Raw genomic sequence first — 8,923 nt, 5'->3', positions numbered from 1 at the left:
CCTACGAAACATCCTTCTTTACTATCCATTAAAATTTACCCATCTGCACTAGTTGCTTCCTGCCAGCGAGAGAGACCTTTGCTTTAAAATTTCTTGCTAGCATGGAAATGGACAATGATTGGTCGTGGAAGATTTTGTGGACAGACGACGCCCACCTCCATCTCACAAGGCATGTCTATACACAGAATTGTCGAATATGGGCAACGGAAAATCCATACGCAAATCAACCAGTACCACTTCATCCTGAAAAGGTCACTGTGTGGTGCTCGTTTACGGCATCATTTATCATAGGTCATATATTTTCGAAGAGACAGGTGCTTCCGGTCCTGTTACCTGTACCGCCACTGGTAAGCGCTATGAGTGTCTTTCGCGCAACTACGTCATTCCATCTCTCCAACAGCGTGGATGGGTCACTTTAAGCAAGATGGCGCACCTCCACACACTGCAACTCCCGTTAAGCAGCTGCTGAAGCGCCATTTCGGAAATGCTGGAATTATCAGCAGCTATTTCCCTACAGCCTGGCCGTCCCGATCAGTTGATCTTAATTCGTGTGACTTCTGGCTGTGGGGCTATCTGAAAGATGTTGTGTTCAGTGTACGGATTTCAAACTTAGCTGCATTGAAGGCACGTATTGCGCAACACATTGTGAACGTGACCCCGGAAACACTTTGATCAGTTGTGGAATGAGCTATTTCTTGATTTCAGCTTGTTGCAGAAGACGGTGTACAGCACTGAACATGTTTTGCGCCAGTCACACGGAAATTAATAATCCGATTTGATTTTGGTTGATGCTTTATATGCGGTTCTTGGCCTCAGGACAATTAAAAACCGATTTTTCCCATCCGATGTGGATGGGCTTGGATAACTGACAGTATCACAGCTGTACACCCATTCACACTGAGTGGTACAGTTTGTTTAACTCATACATACACCTTTGGCATTGTTGTATGATTCATTTGTGATTTGTAATCGACCACTATTAAAATTATGATGCTTACAGCTCTATTTATTACTACATTTTGTAACTATTTATTTTTCTTCTGCCATACGTTTTTCCCGTTCTCCGATAATATTCTGTTGCAATTTGACGTCATCCTGACCAGTGGTGTTCTTTCTACAGCGGTTTGAAAGTTCCTTGAAAATTGGCATCCTTTCCACGAGGCTGTTATTTTAAGTTAGTGTGCTGCTTTTCAACTGCTAGATATTTTCTAGCGTACTCCATATCAACTGCATAATAAACGTAGACACATTACCCTCATAAGAAGTATAAATAAGAAACACAAATCACACACAATTAGATCTTTAATGTAAATGTCCTAGGAATAGGTAAGCACACTATACACTGGTAAACGTACATTGCGAAACTGTGGAGCAGTGAGGGAAGGATAGGTGGAGTGACGGAGCTCATGCTCGATGTGGAACTGAGGTGGTGGTGAATGGATTTGGCGGCTGCCTCACAGATTCACTCAGCCTGACTGTGAGGCGTTTTTTGATGAAGGTCGTGACGTGCTGTTGTTTTCTTGATCTGGACTTGGTTAACGGCAAAAGGGATGCATGTGTTCGTAGAAACATTTCTAACAAAAGCATAATTTCAATTATATGCAAATAATTTCAAATAAATGCACGCTCACAAATTAAATATTTTAAAGTATTCATATTCTACATTTGCAAGTTCACGAAATATTTTACTTAAAATTCTAAAAATTTTGTTTATTAATCTTTTGTAGATGTGTCAACGATTGTTATTGTTAAAGATGTAAAACCTTTGGATTACATGTTATATCTCTATTCTTATTCGTTATGCACAGTCTTGGCAGGAGTGTGGTTGAAAATGGACAGAGTTGGCAGAAATAGATGCAAATGCAGGTCTAGTGGTTTTGTACAGCTGCTGAAAGCAGAAGTATTTTGTCCAGTATGAAATATCGCAGAATATAAATATTTCAAAGTTCAGAAACGTTGCGTCATTCAGTTATTGTGAGAAGTTACCTGAATTTCACAATCCTTTCATCAGTTAATGGTCTTTTTTTTTTTTTTTTTTTTTTTTGGTATGAGAACAGGACCCGCGACTAGCCCTGTGCCAAACAGAAGACGGCGAGACCAATAGTGGGATAATCAGCTAAGCAATAACTTGCAATTTAATACGTGGGTGCGCAGTTCGATGCAGCTGACTTCAAAATAATCATCAACGCCTGGGCCGAAGACAGATCATTGAATATTCTGTTTTGAAGAAGCGCAATGTGCTCGTGCGCATCGTCCAGGATAATTATACACCACCAAAAATTATTAATCTGACATATTTTTCAGATAAAATGAAGTGAAAGAAATCGGAATATTATAATGAATACAAAAGCCAATGGAATCGGGACGAAACCTAAGATCAATCAAGACTTTTGATCAGTAGGACTGGACAAGAAAGACCACGTGATGGAGACACGACAAAAAAGTTACCTACTTAACTTCAGATTGCTTCTTTATTTATCACGTTAGAGAAGGAAAAGTGATGAAAACGTTATTACTTGAGATATCAGCTTTGGAAGTGAAACTATGTGTGTGATGACTCAAATTATTGGTCAGATTTGGAAACGGCACTAAAAGAGAAAAATGTGGTTTAGTTTAGGACATGTCTGAGGAGGATAATTCGGGGTTAGGACTTCAGAATGGGAGTATGGAAGATTCAGTAAATTCACCCAACAAACCATCGTTAGAGTAGCTTATGAGACAAATGAGACGGCCATAAATGTTTTACCCAGAAACAACTACACTCTACACAGACAAATTAATGAAATAAACAAATGAATTTCCGAAAGCTTTAATACCACGAAAAATTATTCAGCAAAACAATGTGTGAAGACAAACAATGTACATTCTTAAAGTTACGACGATTTTTAAAGTGATTTATGGAAATAAATTTCTGAAAGCTTTAACTATGTGAAAAATGCGTTAGGGGATCAGGTCTCAGAATGCAAAGAAGAAATAAGATGCTAGATAACAGCGATTAGAAATGTAGAGGGAGGTCACTTAATAACTGTAAATTCAAAACTAGATAACAGTGTTACAAACACAGAATCCAGCATTCAGATTGTTGATCAAAACGGAACTGAACTGGAAGCCAGAACTGACACTGTAGATAATGTTGAAAATTCTGATGTAATTAATACAAAAGAAAATGTAGTTCATTTATGTGATGAAGATGATGATGTAAATGCAGTAGATAATGCTGGTGAAGAGATAAATGGTTTTCTTGTTTTAAAAAACGAGTTTATATTTATGGGTTAAAAAAAGTTATGTGAATACAAGGATCGGATGAATTTTCAACATTAGATACAGAAAAATGTGTAAAATCTAAATTTTGTAACAAGTGTTCTTAGGAAAAACGGAATGACGGTCAAAGTACCCGGATGTATTTTGCAGGCAGTTTAAAATTAAATGGAAAGAACTTAATTGTTATGCGGTACATTATGTTAATTCATTTGAAACATTTCTCACTGTTAAAAATAGCTGATCAGAAGTTTGCAATAGCACTGAAGAAAAAGATTACTAAAGTATACAGGTCAAAAGTTACGCTTGTCCTCATCAAACAATTACACACAATTGTTGTGACAGTCACTTGAGAGTTGTGTTTGGGTTTGACATTGAGATGGAAAAAGTACTACAGGATATACTAGTCAAAAGACTTACGAAACCACCAGTCAGGTTACGTATATTAGAAAAAACAACAGTGATGATCATTAACATGATCAAAATGCTTTTACTGATACAAGTTGTCTTCTTTGTTTTTTGTCCTCTTTTTTTCCGCAGTTTAAAGAGTTATTCAAAACATCGTTCAAATCGAGACGAACTGGAGTTTTAAAATGAAGTACTTGCAACATCGAACGTCCACTGCACTGTCATGCTGAACATAGACAAATGGAGGCTTCTAAAGAAGAGCGTTGGGGGTGTAGTGTTTTCTGACAGCGGAAGGAGTGCGAGGAACGGAAATTCATCAAAGAATGTTACAAGTGCACGAAGAGCTTTGCATGTCCATTGCAAGAGTCAAGGCGTAGCATAAGCAATTTCAGGAAGGACGGATGTCTTTGGCAGATGACACACGTTCTAGAAAGTCACACTGCATTACTGCTACCACTGTTCAGCAGGTGAATGCCCTCATTATTGAAGATCTGTCAGTGACAATGGAAGCCACTGACCCAGTGGCCGGCTGAGCGTCAGAATTACCACGGACATATATATTGCTATCCTGACACTTGGCTGTTCTTTGATGAATTTCCGTTCTCCGCACTCAATAAGCTATCTGGAAATAGATTATATCCCTCTGCTCTTCTTTTCAAGCCTCCATTCCTTTCTTTTCAGCGCAACCGGATGCAGTGGACGGTTCACGAATACACTTTCGTCGCTGTACCGTCAGGTAGCCATGCGCCCATGCTCCTTTTGCGGTGAGTTTTGGGCCTCAGCGCTGTTACAGAGATCACATCTCTTTCGGTAGCCTATGGCATTACGTTTTTCATTTTACAGCCCCCAGCTTGTCTTTTTCCGAAAGACTAATACAACGTATGGGTCACACCAGTGTTTTCTGGTAGACATACAAATGCACACTGTCCACACATTTCCTGTGCACTGAGTTAACGATATGCACATATACAGATGGCGGTAGCATCGCGTGCAAGAAATATAAAAGGGAAGAGCATTGGTGGAGCTTTCATTTGTACTCAGGTGATTCATGCGAAAAGGTTACCTACGTGAATAAGACAGCAGGACGGGAATTAGCAAACTTTGACCGCAGAATGATCGTTGGAGATAGACAAATACAGCATTCTATTACGAAAATCGTTAGGAAATTCAATATTCCGAAATACATTGTCTCAAGAACGTGCTGTGATTACCAAATTTTAGGTATTACCTGGCCGTGGGAAACGCAGTGCTAGAAGGCATTCACTTAACGACCAAGAGCAGCGACGTTTTTGTAGTGTTGTCAGCGCTTACAGACAGGCAACACTGCGTGAAATAACTGCAGAAATGAATTTGGGACATGTGACGAATGTATCCGTAAGGATAGTGCGACAAAATCTGCCGTTAATAGGTTATGGCAACAGACGACCGACGCGAGTGCATTTGCTAACAGTACGACGTCTCCTGCAGCGTCACTCCTGGGCTCGTGACCATATCGGTTGGATCCTAGACGACTGGGAAATCATGACCTGATCAGATGACTCCCGATTTTAATTGGTAACAGCTGATGGTAGCTTTCGAGTGTGGTGCAGACCCACGAAACCGTGTACACAAGTTGTCAACAAGGCACTGTGCACATTGGTGGTCGCTCCACAATAGTGTGAGCTATGTTTACGGAGGATAGTCTGAGACCTCTGGTCCAGCGGAACCGATAACTGCTGGAAATTGTTATATTCGGCTACTTGGAGACCATCAGAAGTCATTCATGGACGTCATGTTTCCAACAACGATGGAATCTTTATGGATGTCAACGCCCCCTGTCCACCTGGCTACAACTGTTGGCGATTTGTTCGAAAATCATTCTGGACGGTTCGAGTGAATGATTAGGCCACCCAAATCACCCGACATGAATCCCATCAAATATTTATGAACAGTTAGAGGACATAATTGAGCCGTGTGTGGCTTCTGTTCATGTCGTTTGTTCTTTAGCATTTTGTCTCATCGAGTGGTGTCTTGTGTCCTCCTTACTTACCGGCGTAATGAAGTTGTTGGCTTGCCTCCTTGAGTGGCAGCAGCCGGCCAGTGTGGCCACGCGGTTAAAGGCGCTTCAGTCTGGAACCGCGCGACCGCTACGGTCGCAGGTTCGAATCCTGCCTCGGGCATGGATGTGTGTGATGTCCTTAGGTTAGTTAGGTTTAAGTAGTTCTAAGTTCTAGGGGACTGATGACCTCAGATGTTAAGTCCCATAGTGCTCAGTGCCATTTGAACCATTTTTTGAGTGGCAGCAGCAGCGCTTAGATACTAGTACTGTCGTACTATCTTTGGTGTGACCGCTAGTATTTCTGGGTGGTGTGATGTGTGTGTGGTCAGTCAGTTGGGACAAGAGCAGCGAGGAAGTCTCCGTGGCGTGAGGTCAGGCCGGGACCGCTGGCGGCGTGCACCTGCTGTTGGAATGTGAGGCGCTAGCTACGAGAGCGACAAAGTTCGTTGCCCACCGAACCTGGACGCTGAATCTGAGTGGTCAGTTAACCTGTTATGAAGCCTCAACTACTGTGACATCTCTTCGTTCATTTGCAGGTTGTTGTTCCGTGGGCCGTTCGGGCTAGCAGCAACATATGATGTGTTGGAGTCTGCGAAATCTTGCAGCCGTCTTCCTATATTGTGATTAATTATTAAATCCACTGCTACTTGGCAGTGAAGTGCCCTGTGGCCGTGAACACCCCAGTTACCTGCCCTGGTCGTTAGCATAGTTTTCAGGCAGTGTGCCTTTCCTCGTCGTGTTGATGCTGTCGGACATGGCATGTAGTTCGACAGCCTTTTAAATTGTTTGGTTCATATTTTGCTTAGAGTGGTTATTCTTCCCTTGGCTGTTTTTACACGCCAGTTTCTGAAGACGTAGTGCTGTTTGTATCCTCATCCTCGGCCAATATTTTCCATCGTTGTGCCATTGGTCGGACGGAAGGGAACTGGCTAAATTGTTGGTCGGTCCTTGGGCTGCCCCTAGTTTGGGTTGCCATCCGATTATTTGACTTCAACTCTTGGCTGCCTGTTTCACCTCACCTTATGTTTGAGCTACCTTCTCAGGCCGACCTTTGGAACTTCTGAGCACCACTTGTTCTGTTTGTTTAAACTGTGATTTTCATTTCAATTTGAAGAATTTTGCGAGGCCTTCAGCCGTGTATTAATTCAGTTCTTTTTAAATTTTGCATAAAGGCCTTCAGCCATGTTAAATTAAAATTTTGAAGATTGATTTTGATTAAAAAAATATTTTTTCTTAAAATTTGCTCTATCTGAAATGGTTTGTAGTCCAGGCCATAAGCCGTTAGTTGTTCGATGTGTTGTGTGTGGCCTTCAACCGAGGATTTACGTGAACCCCTTTTAATAAGGCTTTCAGCCGTGTGTATTCTTTAAAAGAAAATTTTTATAAGAAGGAAGGGGTTTGTTTTAAATTGTTTGTCTGACTTGCTGTTCAGGCCATCAGCTGTTGTTTCAAATTTGTTTGTGTCTTTCAGCCGTGCAATAAATTAATAATTCATTAATTAGGCGTTCGGCCGTTCGGTTGTAGGTTTAAAAAGAAATTTCTTTGCTAGAAAAAATGTTTATTAATGTGTTTTAATTATAGTTGTCCTTCACATGTGTAGTGTAGGCCTTCAGCCGCTAATTGTTTTAAATTGCATGCGTTTCTTACAAAAAAATTACGTTCTATTTTTAATTGCTTTTGATTTCTAAGCCAGGCCTTCAGCGTTCTTGTTCTTGGTTTGGTTTTGGGCCTTCAGTCGAGAAAGCATCTAAGTTTTCTTTAACTAAGCCTTCAACCGTATAGTCTAATTGTGATCTTTTAAAGCAATGTGTAAGTAAGTGGTTCTTAGAAAAATAAAGTTGTGTGTTTGATTGTGCAACTCACAATAACTGTTTACGGCCCCATCCACGATAGTAACCTTATCCTGTGCGTTCTCTGAGTACCTACCAAACAGATTTCAATAGTGTAGAAGTTGGTTCGTGTCCAAAATCCTTTGCCGGCAGCACTTTCGCAGTCGTGGACGGCTATAGAGACAAATTTGCTCAGTATTTCAGCAGGGGACTCCCATTGACTTGTTGAGTCCACGCCACGTCGAGCTGCTGCATTACGCGGGACGAAAGAAGGTCAGACACGATATTAGGAGGTATCCCACGGCATTTCTCACCTGCATATTCTTCTCATTAACGTACAGCTACTTGCGAATATCTTGTGTTAAGGACGAGAAGAAATGTTGAACAGGGTAGCAGAGTAGCTACATATCGGCCGAGCTAGACTAGATGTCTCACTAAGTCATCTCAATTAAAATTTATTTCGTTTCCCCAAATCTCGAAAGAGTGTGGGCAAGTTGCTGCCACATCTTTGTCTAATCAGAACGTCTGTGAGATATTAATCCTCTGTTTCTCTTTGTCCCGTCCCATGCTCCAACGCGTAGCCGATGTTTCAGCAAAGGTGTGAAACTTTCTTCAAGTAGCAATGTTTTGAAACTGAAATCACAACCATCGCGTCATTGTTACCCGGCTTGTTTAAATTTCGTCCCTGCGTGAATCTTTCATATACCATTGGTATTTAATTTGGAAATTAAGATAGAGACATAATAACAACAACAACAATAATAATAATAATAATAATTAAATGCCTCAGACAATAATTGTATCACTATTAGGGTTCATCTCCATCCGTACCAGTTGGATAGCTGTAGGCAGCCTAATGTTTTGGTTTTACTGTCACACCGATAAAGATTAATCAAAATCATTATGTCATTCCAATATATTAAAAATGTAAGTCAATGAAATAATTATAAAGTGTCACTAAGTACACGTGCGGTAGTTTCATCATTGATGAGCAACAGTACTCCGAAAATAAGATGGGCAACATTGTAATTAGCGTTAACTATCAGTTCTCATTACCGTTACATCAGAGCTCGGTGTGCAGCGGTTGCACAGCGATGACATCTGATGGCCTCGCTGCTTGTTACAGATGGACACAATTCTCTTATTTATACCTACAGCAACCTTTAGTACTTACCAACAGCCAAACTGAAGTCTTCTTCTTGTCTAATATTTTTTTTTGAGTACATTCACTAGAATTTGTTGTAATAGTAAAACGAAAATACATTTTTTAGAACTTTAATTTTCTTCTTATTTGTAGTACTTATATTAGAAGTACTACGAATGGAAAGAAGGAAGGTCAATAACGTCCCGTAAACGAAGAGAGATTGAATGAAATCTCAGATTGGACGAG

The sequence above is a fragment of the Schistocerca piceifrons genome, chromosome 7 (genome assembly GCF_021461385.2).
Source record: "Schistocerca piceifrons isolate TAMUIC-IGC-003096 chromosome 7, iqSchPice1.1, whole genome shotgun sequence".
NCBI classification, from domain to species: domain Eukaryota; kingdom Metazoa; phylum Arthropoda; class Insecta; order Orthoptera; family Acrididae; genus Schistocerca; species Schistocerca piceifrons.
Note: the sequence above shows the minus strand (reverse complement) of the source record.